The following is a 15,399-nucleotide window of genomic DNA, read 5'->3' on the forward strand; positions in this document are numbered from 1 at the left end:
GATGGTGTTCGTAGTAGGTATTCCTGCTTGCAAGAAATAGACAGAGCCGAACTTGTGCGACTGCACAAACTCATGGGGGCACTGGCTTGTACATGTTGGCCATGGTGTTGTGATTCATCTTGAGTTGTGATTACACATCCAAATCTCCTTCTTATTATTTTGGAGCACCAATGATAATGGTTGATTCATCAACTATAGACTCATACCGGTGACCCTCAGTCATCCATACAATTCTTCCATCAAAATAGAAGTTAGAGGTGGAATAGAATTACATGAACATATCATCATTCCAAGAAGTCATCTCTTTTCCAACAAAATGTTCATTATCAACCATCCAGAAATTTTCTCTCACATGGAGAAAATAATCTTCATTTGCCTTAATGTATTCTCATGTCGCTGACTTCTGGACTCTTATCAAGCAACACAGTCTCGTAGAAATCTTGTTGCTCCCTCTTGTGAGCGGGGATCAACAACAATTTTCCTTCTCACAGCATATGGATCAACATATCTCATTTCCCAACAACATGGACAATACTCTTTCTGGATCTCTTCTGACCTGGCTTCTTTGCAAGCCTAGATTCTAGAGCTCTAGCGTCAGCAGGTCTAGCATGCTCCTTCCTCATAGTCTTCCAGATTGTGGTCTTCTCCATCTGTTTCCGGGGAGAAGATTCCTTAGGGATGGAGTCAACATCTTCTTCATCAGAATTGATCTTCCTTTTGGACCTGGTAGCTACCTTGGGAAAGCCATGGGAGCTAGGAGTACCTGGGTCAGAAAGTGTCCTCTTAGGACTTGCGCCTGAGTCCAATTTCGCACTGGGCTCTTGAAGTTGTTTTGACTATCCTCCGAACCTGACATTCTCACAAGACCAAGCAGACAAGCACACAAGCAGACATGATATATAAGAGCTGGAATGGATGAGCATCACAAAATTATGGAAGTTTTTGAAAATTTTGAACTCTCAAAAATTAGTTTTAACATTCAGAAAAAGGGGATTTCGGTTCCACCGAGTTAAAAAATTTGGAGCCACCAAGACAGATGTTCTCATTAACACAGACTTGGCACCTTTCACCAAAAAGGAGAACTCGGTTCCACCAAAAACATTCTTAGTAACCCTAAAACCAAAATCAGGAAGACCAACTTTCATGAATCGGTGACACCGAGATTCAATTTTGTGGACTGTTAACCCTAAAAATTTCTTTGCTCGCTAAACTATGGGAATTCTCTTCTCTATAGAACTAGTAGCAATTGGATAAGAATAAGATTCAAAATAGCGCAAAATAGCACAAGAATAATATTCAAAATAGCGCAAATGGGAACGTTTCTGTAACCTAACTCAGCGAGGATCCGCTACGGCAGCGATTATGGTGAACATTCCTTCAGCGGCGAGGACTCCGGTGGAGAGGGCACACGGAAGGATCAAGAAGAAGTCCACGAGACTAGTGCACGGCAGCGAGGAGGTGCGGCACCCAATATTTGAAGAAGTGTTTCAACCATCGTGTTCTGCTGGATATATATATATATATATATATATATATATATATATATATATATATATATATATAGCCATCGGTGACACCGAGATTGAATTTTTGGTGCCACTCAGTTTCTTAATTGTCAGCTGACACAGAAACTTGGTGAAGCCGAAAAGAACAATTTAGTGGTTCCGAGATGAGAAAACCTGATCAACCCTAGGCTTTAGCGGGACCGATATTTTGAGATTGGTCACACCGAGATGCACTTTGGGAGGTTTTGGAATTAAGAGCTTGTCGATACGGATCTCCGAGTGCTCCTGACACAGAGTGTTCCTAAAGTGCTTGCTCAAATTTTGTGATGAAACATGAACAAAATTTGAGACGAGAAAGTATAGATAGCTAAAGAAACAGAATTTGAGCTGGAATTCTTGTATATCCAATTGGCCAAAATAAATAGAAAGCCAAATAACAACAATTGGATATCCGCGAATGAACAAAATATGTATACCAACATTCTCACACCATAAGATGTCAAATAAAACATGGTGAACATGCACAAACATTCTAGCATCTATCAAGCACTTTGGCGATGACGAAGTCATCTATGTATGATTATATTGACATAGGAGCCAAGTAAGAATACTTGATCATAGTTCATACTCATAAATTAAGCAAAAGTGGGGTTACCCCTTTTACATAAAGCATTAGTTTGTTCACATCATTTAGGAGATGCTTATACGCAAGTCTTAAAGTAAATTTCCCCTAGATTTGACATCACCCCTAAGAGGGATAAACTAACCTTGGGTTTTGTCATAGAATACTTCAAGTAGGTGTACTAGTGGTGGATAAACTAACCTTGGGTTTTGTCATAGAATACTTCAAGTAGATGAAGATCATCTTGAGTTGGGAGCAATGCTTGTTGTTTCTTACTCTTCTCATCTACATGGGTTAGTCCCAAAGCAAAACGAAAAAATGCAAAGATATCTATGGACATGGAGTGAAATACATGGGAGATGATGTCTAAAGATGCATTATTTACCTTGTCCCGTGCTCACCTTTGACAGAATGTGTGACTCCTTGCACTAATGCATATGGTTGGAGTTGATTGCATATAGTTCTTGACAAAATGAATAAGAGTGACTTTCATTGGCGGAGTCACCCCTCAAGAACTTTCTAGTTCTTCCTCTTGGGTACCCACATCACTTTGATGGGGATCCTTGGAGTTGTATTAGCACTAGATGAGGTAGTACTAGAAGTGTCCTTGGGAACCCACTCGACCTTGGCTTGGGGTTCTTCCTCAAATAAGTCAATCTCCTCTTGAAGCTTTCCCTTGCCCTTGTGGTCTTTTGGTAGAAGGCCATCTTGAAGGCTTGTTCCCTTGGGAGGAGTAGGATCATACTTCTCCTCTTGAGGAACAAACTTGGGAATGGGATATGGACCTTCTTCCCAGACATCTCCGTTGACATTGAAGTAGCAAACACGTTGCCTCTTCCGATGTCCTCCTTGCTTGCACACAATTTCCTCGAATTGCTTACTTCCGGCAAGACTCTTGAAGACACATATCTCTATAATTCCTTTCAATAAATTGTTTTATTGCTCAAGTGTAACTTGGATAAGAGAATCATTTGTAGAATCAAGAGAGCTACTAGTAACAACATCATTTGATTTAGCTTTAGCATTGTTGTTACTAGATGAAGAAACTTTCTTGCCCTTGTTACTAGTGTTCTTAGGTTTAACTTGTGGAACAAAAGTAGACAAGAGTAATCGTTTGGCTACATAAGAAGAGCTCTTCTTTCGAAGGTCATCATGGATTGCTTTTAGAAACTCATGCTCTTGCACTAAATTTAGCTTCTCGAAGCGTAGCTTCTCATGAGTTCTTGTAAGCTCTCTATGATCTTCTAGAGCGGTTTCATGAGCTAACTTAAGAGAATTTAATTCTTTAGTTAGTGGTTCAATCTATTTATTATCACCATCATTCGATTTATCTTGACTAGCATCATTATTTTCAAGTTCTTTTTCAGTGTTATCACTAGTCTTATCAAGGAGAAAGTTATCTTCCCCTAACAAGTCATCCTGATCACTATCAAAGTCAAAGTACTCGGGGTGTGATACCTTGGGGCCTTTTGCCATGAAGAAGTTTTCAATCCCTTCATTTTTTGAATCAAATAAGTCGTAGGAGTTGGAGGAAACGAGTGCAAGATCGGCAACACCTTCATCTTGACTATAGTCGGAGTTGGATGGTAGAGTCTCCCAGATTAGTTCTCAGACTCGGAACCGGAAACCCATTCACCAACATGAGCTTGATGTCTTCTTCTTGAACTAGTCTTGGTATACTTGTCGTTCTTCTCCGATTCTTTGCCTCTCCGGGAGTGTCTTCATTCATAATGATCTTTTCTACTCCTTCTCTCTCTGTGAGGTGACTCGTCTCTTAAGATTAGTCTTCTAGGTGACTCTTCTCTTCATTTGTGGGGACCTGAGCACTCATTGGAATATTGTCCATGCTTTCCACAGTTGTAGAAGTTTTGGTCATGACTAGACGAACGCTTCTCATCATATCTTGAGCTTGAGCTTCTCTCTCTGCCTCTACTCTTGTAGAAATTGTTGAATTTTCTGACCATCAGGTTGATCTCTTCATTGCTAACAAGATTGTTGTCACATTTCGGGGTCCGCAAAATCCTAAGGATTCGAACACTAGGGCGTGTACGAAGATCTTCCCTACTAGTTACTCGATGGAAACGGTGAAGGACTCACTCGACGGCAAGGGGAACACAGAACACAACAGTTTACCCAGGTTCGGGCCGCCGCGAAGCGTAAAACCCTACTCCTGCTTTTGGTGGATTGCCTCTCACGGAGGTGGTGGATGAGTTAGCATAGTGTTCTTCGGCCTCCGGAGGCTGAGAGACTAAGTGTCTTGTTCTTTAGTCCGAATAAACTCTCCTCTCTCAAGTGTCCTACCCTATCTATATATAGCGGAGGCTCAGGTCCTCTCCCCTCATAGCTTCGACGGGAAGGGATCCCACAGCGGCCAATTTTGAAGGGGAACAGGGGAACATGCTCCCCTGCCCAAAGGTGGTCTTCGCCTGCAAAGCAGTTGTCCGCGCTGTAGAGATGGTCCCGTGGGCGACGTTTACTCTACTGGTGGGGGACCTCGGCTTTGTTGCACCAGAAGGGAAAGCTTTGGAAGATGCCTTTGGGAAACTTGTACGCCCCCGCCTCCTTTGCACAAAAGGGGAAATTGTCCCATCCTATAACCTGCTGTTCACGTGTCCTTTCCGGGCATCACCCTTGACTCCTGCGGCCCGACCTTCCCTCCTACGAGCCGCTCTAGAGGGGTCCTGAGGAGCACCCCATGTGGGTCTTGACGCTCCTCCTCCTCGTGAGGCTTGGCCCCTCACAAGGGCCTTCCCTTTAGTGGTGTCGGGCTTGCTGGCTTGCTCCGGTAAAGCAGGCCCGCCCTAGGCCACAGGCAGGCAGGTCTGGGTACTCCCAGTCCCAGAACGCCGACAGTAGCCCCCGGGCCCACGGTGTGCTTAGGTTTGCCTCGGGTGGAACCTTGAGGGGCAGCATGAGACACCGTGGGCCCTCAAATGCCAGTGGGCCGGGTCGGTGCACGTCAAGCGGATGGCGAGTGATCCTCCTAGTCCTCCATCTCTGCCCCCTTTATTAGGTTCCCTGCTTGTAGCTTCAGTACCTTATTGCTTTCCTCCTTCCGCACTCGCCTTCCTCCTTAAGACTCCACTTTCAACTGACGCCTCTCCCAGAGCAAGCGCCGCATAGTTCCTTGTCAGTCCGGCAATGGCGCCCGCCGGCAAGCAGAAACCAAAGGGGCATGGTCAGGCCCCGGCTTCTCCACTCCTCGACAGCACCCTCTCCAAGGACGCGGATCTCGTCCCAGTGCTCCCATGGACTGCGGCCGAGTCCTGCGAGCACGGGCGGACTCTGGTTTGGCCCGGTGCCATAGAGGAGCGGCTCGCGCCTGGGGCGGTGTATCCCTTCTTCCTTCACAGGGTTTATGCTAGGCTGGTGCCATCTTTCTCCCGATTCTTGTTCGCTGTGTTGGACCACTATGGGATCCAAGCCCTTGATATCCAACCCAACTCCATCCTGCTTTTGTCCGTCTTCGCCTTCTACTGTGAGGCTTTCGTTGGCGTCCAGCCTTCGGCCGCCTTTCTCCGCCAATTCTTCACCCTGCATCTGCACGACGTGCTCACGTGTCGGCGTGCGTTTCCTTCGTGGCGGCCTAGAGCAGCAACGTGCTGTTGAAGGCCGGGAAGAAGGTGGAGAACTTTAGGCACCGTTGGGTCCTCATGTGCCTCAAGGATGCCAACCCCTGGCTGGAAGAGACGAAGGGGTTGCCGGAGAAGACCTCCGCATGGAGCTCATCAAAGCTCTCCGACCCTCGTGTTGTGCCCGTGCTGGAGCGCTTTTCCCGTGACATCAGCACCAAGAAGCTGACCGAGGGAATGATAGTGAAGGAGTTCTTGGTGCAGCGCTTGGCGCCCCTCCACGCACATTCTAGTCCCCTTTGCGAGTACCATATTGGCGACGATGAACTCCGGCTTCAGTCCCGGGACCTTCCCACGGAGGATCTAAGTAGGGTCTTGGCGATTCTGCTGGGCGGTGACCCTGGCGACCTTCCCGAGGCCCTGGGTCTGCTATATCGCCCGACAACCAGACCAAACTGGTCGCCGCGATGCCCATCTTTAATGAGCAGGGGATCCTTCCAGCTGAAGGCTCTGGCCCAGTGGAGGTGTCATTCGGTGACCCTTCCGAGAAGGGAGGCTTGGAGAAAACCGTTGACGGCCACGCGGTGAGCATGCTCCTCCCATCGTAGTCCGTCCTCCTGCACGAGTTCGATGATGATGGCGCCACTTATGATTTCTCAGCCATGTCCCCCTCGCGCCTGGACACGGCCTCTAGAGGACGTGTTCCCACTCGGTGCGCTACGCAATCTGCATGCGTGCATGCCTCCCGGAAGCTCGGGGTCGGGCCGTCCCCGGCGCACCCAGCCTCCGCCGATGGGGGTCCAAGGTGTCGAGCTCGCCTCCGTCTGTGGGAGGGCCTGTTCCCTATGTTGGCACCGAGGGGAGAGGAGGAAGAGGTGGCGCGACGTCGAAGAGTAAGTCACTTTCTTGGGCGCTTTTTGAGCATCTATGTCCGTGCTTGGCTGATTTACTCCCTTGGCTTGACGTCAGGGATGTCGTCTCGCCAGGGCCGACGAAGAACAAGAAGAAGATGGTTGCCAAACCAAAGGCGCCTCTCGAGGCCCCGCGTGCCCTTTTCGACACGTCGCCGTGTGCGGGTGAGGAGGAGGAGGAGGCTCGTGGGGAGGCCTCCCCGGCCTTGGTCCTTAAGCCCTCTGAGCCCCCGAAGCATCCTGGGGCGAGCATGGGGATGTCGCTTCCTGGAGAACGGGCCTCCACGGATCCCCAGACTCCGAAGGTGTTGACGCCCGTAGCTGTTGAGCAGCCTTCAGGGCCTCTTGTTCTTAGTGGCGCTGCTCCTTCTGTAGCGCCCCCTGCGCCAGTGTTGGAGGTTCCTTTGAAGGGGGTCCAGAAGGCCTCGGGGCTCCCCTGGGGCATAATGCACGCGGCCTTCACTGCCCTGGATGGTGTCGTAGTCGAGATGAGGAAGGTCGAGGAAGAGGCCATGGCCACCCGCGCCACATGTGAGGGGGCTCTAAAGGAGGCCAAGGCGGCAGTCGCGTGCTCCAAAGTGGTGGAATCCCACATGAGCGCCATCCAAGGGGAACATGCCCAGCTGGTCGAGCAACGCCGCTCGCAGGAGGAGGAACTCAAGGCCCGCGAGGCCAAGCTTGCCACCCGGGAAGGGGAGCTGTCCCAGGAGGCTGTCCACCTGGGTGCAGAACAGAAGCACTTGGATGAGCGTGAGAAGGATGCCACCATGAAGGAGGCTCTCCTTGAGGCCCAGGAGAAAGCCCTCGCCGCGGTCGAGGAAAAGAAGGCCTCCGAGCTGGCTTGCTTCCCCGACGTCGAGCTTGGTCTCCACAAGGCGTTCTGCTTCCTTTGTCGGGGCGGGTTTGGCGAGCCTCTGGCGACCGTGCTCGAGAATGGGCTCGTCGCGGTGCTGGAGGCTACCGTCGCGTGGACGGACAAGGTCTTGGAGAGCGAGTGTCACGACCTCTTCTTCGCGGCCGTGAGTCGTGTCTTCAGTCACCTTCATCTTCGCGACCCCAGGTTCGATCTGAGCTCCTTGATCGTGTCGGTCCCTCACGAGGTCTGCGACCGTGCTGCCGAGTCGGTGAAGGGTCGTACCTTCCCATGATTGAACCGACCGGAAACCAAGGACGGGCCAAAGGGGGAAGGGGCTACGAGCGCAGTTAGGCACCTGAGTCGCGATGCTCAGGAGACCCTTGACGCGTGAGCTGCCCTCGTGAGGAGAACCTGGCGAAGATCCCAAACTTAGAACACCTTCAGCAGTCCGCGTCGGCAGCCACCCCCCCCCCCCCGCGCGTAACTCCCTGCGATTGAACCGACTAGAAACCAAGGATGGTCCAAAGGGGGGACGGTCTACGAGCGCAGTTAGGCCCCTAAGTCGTGATGCTCAGGGGTCCCCCTTGATGTGCGAGCAACTTCCATGTTCTTCGTAAGAAACCGATGGTATGAGACTCTCAAACTCCTTCAGTACTATGCGTCTGCAGAGCCCGGCCCATGTGTACATCCCTGCGGTTGAACCGACCGGAGAGGGGCTCCTCAAAAGGGAAAGGGGCTACGGGCGCAGTTCAGGCTCCTGAGTCGCGATGCTTAGGAGTCCCCTTTGACGTACGAGTGACTCCAGCGTTCTTCCTAAGGGATTCAAAGTGATTTGTCGAGCACACTGGGCTCTGCATCGGCGGGGCCCGCCCCGCGCGTACCTTCCCGCGATTGAACCGTCCGAGGAGGGCCCAAAGGGGAAGAGGATACGAGCATAGGTTAGGCCCCTGAGTTGTGATGCTCAGGGGTCCCCCTTGACGTGCGATCGGCTTCGTACCTTCAGTTGTTTGCCCACACGCTGGGTGTGGGCAAAGTCGCGGATGGACTGTGCTGATCCCCTTGACGGACTTGGGTGTAGCCATTGGCGCGCTCTGTTGATGCCAGCTAAGGGCATAGTCATTGGCGGACTATATTGGTTGCCCAAGTCAGTACTCAGAGCACACATCTTCTACTAGGCGTAGGGTGGACCCCTCCGTGTCCTCGAGGGGCTCTGGGCGTATACAGCCTCGGCTCGTTATTACGTAAGAGTGTCACGGTGGGGGTGTATATGGGAGGTCGCGAGGACGCTATGGCCTCGCGAGTGTCGCTACCCCCGAGGCATTGGGGTCTGATCTTCTCCCTATCGCGGAGCGTAGGGCTGCCACTAGGCGTGGGATGGACCCCTCAGCGTGTTGGGGAACGTAGCATGGGAAACAAAAAATTTCCTACGCACACGCAATACCTATCCATGGTGATGATCATCTACGAGAGGGGAGAGTGAATCTACAAATCCTTGTAGATCTCTAAGCGGAAGCGTATATAACGCAGTTGATGTAGTGGAACATCTTCGCGATTCAAATTGCATCCGATCTTGCGACCTCATCACGATCTGTCCCGCGATCCCATCACAATCCATATCGATCTAGTGCCGAACGGACGGCACCTCCGCGTTCATCACATGTACAACTCGATGATGACCCCCGCCTTCTCGATACAGGAAGATAGACGGGGAAGTAGATGAGTTCTCTGGCAGTGTGATGGGCGCCAGTGATGGTGCTGATCTATTCCTATACAACTTCGCCTAAGCACTGCAGAAATCCGGTCTAGAGGAAGAACTACAAACTAGAGGAGAGGGTAGCACGTGGCTAAAATTGTGTGTATCAAAACCCCTCAATACCTCTAGTATATATAGGAAGGAGGGAGGGGAGGAGGCAGCCTCAAACCCTCAAGGTTTGGCCGAAATTGGAGGTGGAGGAGTCCTACTCCAATCTTACTAGGAGTAGGATTCCTCCTTTCCACTTGGAAACCCTTTCCACCTTTTCGACCTTTGGGTTTTTTCCTCTCAAACCTCATCGGCCTTAGTGGGAGCTTATGTCAGCCAACTAGGGGCTGGTTTGTATCCTACCATAGCCCATAAGGCCCCTCGGGGCGTGACACCCCTCCCGATGGTCCCCGGTACCCTCCCGACACTCCCGGTAGACTACCGATGAGCCCGAAACTTTTCCGGTGACCAAAACGATACTTTGCATATATCAATCTTTACCTCCGAACCATTCCGGAGCTCCTCGTGAAATCCGGGATCACCTCCGAGACTCCGAACAACTTTCAGTTATCAAGATCTATAACTCAACTATACAGAAACGTCACAGAACTTTAAGTGTGCAGACCCTGCGGGTTCGAGAACTATGCAGACATGACCTGAGACATTCTCCAGTCAATAACCAATAGAGGGACATAGATATCCATATTGGCTCCTACATATTCAACGAAGATCTCTATCGATTGAACCTCTATGTCAAGGATTCAGTTAATCCCATATATTGTTCCCTTTGTCCCTCGGTATGTTACTTGCCCGAGATTCGATCGTCGGTATCTCCATACCTAGTTCAATCTTGTTACCGGCAAGTCTGTTTACTCGTTCCGTAATACAAGGTCCTGAAACTAACTCCTTAGTCACATTGCTTGCAAGGCTTGTTGTGATGTTGTATTACCGAGTGGGTCCCGAGATACCTCTTCGTCACACGGAGTGACAAATCCAAGTCTTGATCCATGCCAACCCAACAGACACCTTTGGAGATACCTGTAGAGCACCTTTATAGTCACCCAGTAACGTTGCAACGTTTGATACACACAAGGTATTCCTCCGGTGTCTGGGAGTTGCATGATCTCCTGGTCATAGGAATAGATACATTGACATGCAGAAAAACTGTAGCAACAAACTGACACGATCATATGCTACGTTTATAGTTTGGGTATTGTCCATCACATCATTCTCCTAATGATGTGATCCAGTTATAAAGTGACAACACTTGCCTATGGACAGGAAACCTTGGCCATCTTTGATCAACGAGCTAGTCAACTAGAGGCTCACTAGGGACAGTGTGTTGTCTATGTATCCACACATGTATTTGAGTTTCCAATCAATAAATTCTAGCATGGATAATAAAAGATTATCATGAACAAGGAAATATAATAATAACCAATTTATTATTGCCTCTAGGGCATATTTCCAACAGTCTCCCACTTGCACTAGACTCAATAATCTGGTTCACATCACTCTGTGATTGTAATGAATCTAACACCCATACAGTTCTGGGGATTGATCATGTCTTGCTTCTGAGAGATGTTTTTAGTCAACGGATTTGAACCTTTCAGTTCTGTGTGTGCTTTACAAATCTCTATGTCATCCTATAGATGCTGATACTACGTGCCATTTGGAACTATTCCAAATGACTGCTCCACTATACGAATCTGGTTTACTACTCCGAGTTATTTGAATTAGTGTCAAAGCTTGCATCGACGTAACCCTTTACGAAGAACTCTTTAGTCACCTCCATAATCGGGAAAAATTCCTTAGTCCACTAGTTACTAAGGATAACTTCGACCACTGTTCAGTGATTCAATCCTAGATCACTCTTTGTTCCCCTTGACAACCTCATGGCAAGGCACAAATCAGGTGCGGTACACAGCATGGCATACTTTAGAGCCTACGGCCAAGGCATATGGGACAACCTTCATCGTTTCTCTTTCTTCTGCCGTGGTTGGATTTCACTCTTACTCAAATTCACACCTTACAACATAGCCAAGAACTCCTTCTTTGCTGACCTATTTTGAACTCCTTCAAAAACTTGTCAAGGCATGCATTTCATTGAAAGTTCTATTTAGCGTTTTGACCTATCTCTATGGATCTTTATGCTCAATGTTCAAGTATCTCTATCCTGGTTTTCCTTTGAAAAATTCCTTTCAAACAACCCTTTATGGTTTCCAGGAATTCTACATTACTTCTGATCAACAATATGTCAACCACATATACTTATCAGAAATTCTATAGTGCTCCCACTCACTTGTTTGGAAAATACAAGTTTCTCACAAACCTTGTATAAATCGAAAAGCTTTGATCATCTCATCAAAGTGTATATTCCAACTCCGAGATGCTTGCACCAGTCCATAGAAGGATCGCTGGAGCTTGCATACTTGTTTAGCATCCTTAGGATTGACAAAACCTTCTGGTTGTATCACATACAACCTTTCCTCAAGGAAACTGTCGAGGAAACAATGTTTTGACATCCTATGTGCAATATTTCATAAATAATGGAGGAACTACTAACATAATTCCAACAGACTTTTAGCATCGCTACGAGTGAGAAAGTCTCATCATAGTCAACCCTTTGAACTTGTTGGACACATCTTTGCGACAAGACGAGCTTTTCTTAATGGTGAATTTTCACCTTCATCGTTTGTCTTCCTTTTAAAGATCCATTTGTAACTAATAGTCTTACGACCATCAAGTAGTTCTTCCAAAGTCTACACTTTATTTTTACACACGGATCCTCTCTCAGATTTCATGGCCTCCAGGCATTTGCCGGAATGCAGGCCCACCATCGCTTCTCCATAGCTTGTAGGTTTAGTGTTGTTCAACAAGATGACCTCCAAGACAGGGTTACCGTACCACTCTGTAGTAATACATGACCTTGTCGACCTACGAGGTTTGTAGTAACTTGATCCAAAGCTTAATGATCACTATCATCATTTTGCACTTCAATTGGTGTAGGCGCCACAGGAACAACTTCCTGCGCCCTGCTACACACTGGTTGAAGTGACGGTTCAATAACCTCATCAAGTTCCACCACCCTCCCACTCAATTCTTTCGAGAGAAACTTTGCCTCGAGAAACGACCCGTTTCTAGAAACAAACACTTTGCTTTAGGATCTAAGATAGCAGGTATACCTAACTGTTTTGGGTGTCCTATGAAGATGCATTTATCCGCTTTGGGTTCAAGCTTATCATACTGAAACTTTTCCACATAAGCATCTGAGCCCCAAAGTTTTAAGAAATGACAGCTTAGGTTTCTCCAAACCATAGTTCATACGGTGTCATCTCAACTGAAATACGTGGTGCCCTATTTAAAGTGAATGTGGTTGTCTCTAATGCATAACCCACAAACGATAGTGGTAATTCAATAAGAGACATCGTAGTATGCACCATATCAAATAGGGCGCGGCTATGACGTTCGGACACACAATCACACTATAGTGTTCTAGGTGGCATGAGATGTGAAACAATTTTCACATTTGTCTTAATTGTGTACTGCTATCCCACACACAACAACGCCAGAAGTTGACACGTTGACAGAGGTTGGGCTTGCGTTGGTTCTTCCCTTGAAGAGGAACGGGTGATGCAGCACAGGCGCAGTAAGTATTTCCCTCAGTTTGAGAACTAGGGTATCGATCCGGAAGGAGGGTCTCGTCAATTCTAGAGTACCTGCGCAAACACAAACAAGCTTGCACCCAACGCTTCAAAGGGGTTGTCCATGCCTTCAAGATTGTTTGCAAAGTGATATCTGAAGGCGGAAAGTGCAACGAAGTAAAAAGTGTAAGGCTGAAAATATGTTGTGGAGTAGACCTTGGGGGCCATAGTGTTCACTAGAGGCTTCTCTCAAAATAGCAAGTATTACGGTGGGTGAACAAATTACTGTCGAGCAATTGATAGAACTGCGCAAAGTCATGACGATATCTAAGGCAATGATCATGCATATAGGCATCACGTCCGAGACAAGTAGACCGATACTTTCTGCATCTACTACTATTAATCCACACATCGACCGCTATCCAGCATGCATCTAGTGTATGCAGTTCATGACGAACAGAGTAACGCTTTAAGCAAGATGACATGATGTAGAGGGATAATCTCAAACCAATGATGAAAACCCCATCTTTTTACCCTTGATGGCAACAACACGATGCGTGCCTCGCTGCCCCTTCTGTCACTGGGTGATGTCACCGCACGGTATGAACCCAAAACCAAGCACTTCTCCCATTGCAAGAATCATAGATCTAGTTGGCCGGACAAAACCAACAACTCGAAGAGAATTACAATGATATGAAATCATGCATAAGAGAGATCAGAAGAAACTTAAATAAGATTCATAGATAATCTGACCATAAATCCACAATTCATTGGATCTCGACAAACACACCGCAAAAGAAGATTACATCGGATAGATGTCCATGAAGATCATGGAGAACTTTGTGTTGAAGACACAAGAGAGAGAAGAAGCCATCTAGTTACTAGCTATAGACCCGTAGTTCTATTGTGAACTACTCACGGATCATCGAAGAGGTCATGGTGTTGATGGAGAAGCCCTGCGTGTCCGAATCCCCCTCCGACAGTGCACCAAGACGTGCCCCAGATGGGATCTTGCGGAGATAGAAGCTTGCGGCGGCGAAAAAGTGATTGCGATGATCTCCTGATTTTTTCTGGAATTTATGGGATTATATAGGCGAAAGACCTAGGTCAGGGGACCTCCAGGGAGCCCACAAGCCTGGATGGCGCATCCCCCTGGTCGCGGGGTGGGGGCTTGTGGGGCCCCTGGAGCTCCTCTGGCTTGGCTCCCAAGTTCTCCGATCTTCTTCTGTTCCAAATAAAACTTTTTGGGGATTTTCTTCCGTTTGGACTCCGTTTCAAAATCTCCTCTGAAAGGGGTCAAAACATGGAAAAAACAGGAACTGGAACTTGGCACTGAGTTAATATGTTAGTCCCAAATAATATATAAAAGGCATACAAAAACATCCAAAGTTAGACAAGATAATAGCATGAAACCATAAAAAATTATAGATAGGTTGGAGTTGTATCAAGCATCCCCAAGCTTAACTCCTGCTCGTCCTCGAGTAGGGAAGTGATAAAGAATGAATTTTTGATGTGGAATGCTACCTAGCATAATTGTCCTTTGCAACTTGATTCACGTGACATGAATGTTCAGATCCATAAGATTCAAAACAATAGTTTGCTATTGACATGAAAACAGTAATACTTCAAGCAAACTAGCAAAGTAATCATGAACTTTCAAAATAACAAGGCCAAAGAAAGTTATCCCTACAAAATCATATAGTCTGGCTATGCTCCATCATCCTCACACAACTAATGTAAATCATGCACAACCCCGGAATTGGCCAAGTAATTGTTTTCGCACTCTTACTTTCTCAAACTTTTTATAACTATCACGCAATACATGAGCACGAGCCATGGATGTAGCACTATAGGTGGAATAGAGTGTGGTTGTGGTTGTGAGACAAAAAGGAGGAGATGGTCACATTGACTCGGCATATCAATAGGCTATGGAGATGCCCATTAATAGATATCAATGTGAATGCGTAGGGATTGCCATACAAGAGATGCACTAGAGCTATAAGTATGTGAAAGCTCAAGAGGAGAACTAGTGGGTGTGCATCCAACTTGCTTGCTCACGAAGACCTAGGGCAATTTTGAGTAAGCCCATCATTGGAATATACAAGCCAAGTTATATAACGAAGATTCCCACTAGTATATGGTAGTGACAAAGCAAGAAGCTCTCAATCATGAAGAACATGGTGCTAACACGAAGCACAAGTGTGGAAAAAGATAGTAGCATTGTCCCTTCTCTCTTTTTCTCTCTTTTCTTTTTTTCATTTGGGCTCTTAGGCCTCTTTTTTTCTTTTCTTTTCTTTTCTTTTCTCTCTTTTTTTGTTTTTGGGCTCTTTGGCCTTTTTTTATTCCTCACATGGGACAATGCTGTAATAATGATGATCATCACACTTTGATTTACTCACAGCTCAAAGATCACAATGATGATGACTCCATAGGAAATGCCTCCAGCAGTGTACCGAGATGTGCAATGATCTAGCATGGCGTATGACGTTGAAACATCTCGCTAGCTATCTTACGATCATGCAATGACAATATGAGAGTGACGGCACAA

This window comes from Hordeum vulgare, chromosome 3H (assembly GCF_904849725.1).
Source record: "Hordeum vulgare subsp. vulgare chromosome 3H, MorexV3_pseudomolecules_assembly, whole genome shotgun sequence".
NCBI classification, from domain to species: Eukaryota; Viridiplantae; Streptophyta; class Magnoliopsida; order Poales; family Poaceae; genus Hordeum; species Hordeum vulgare.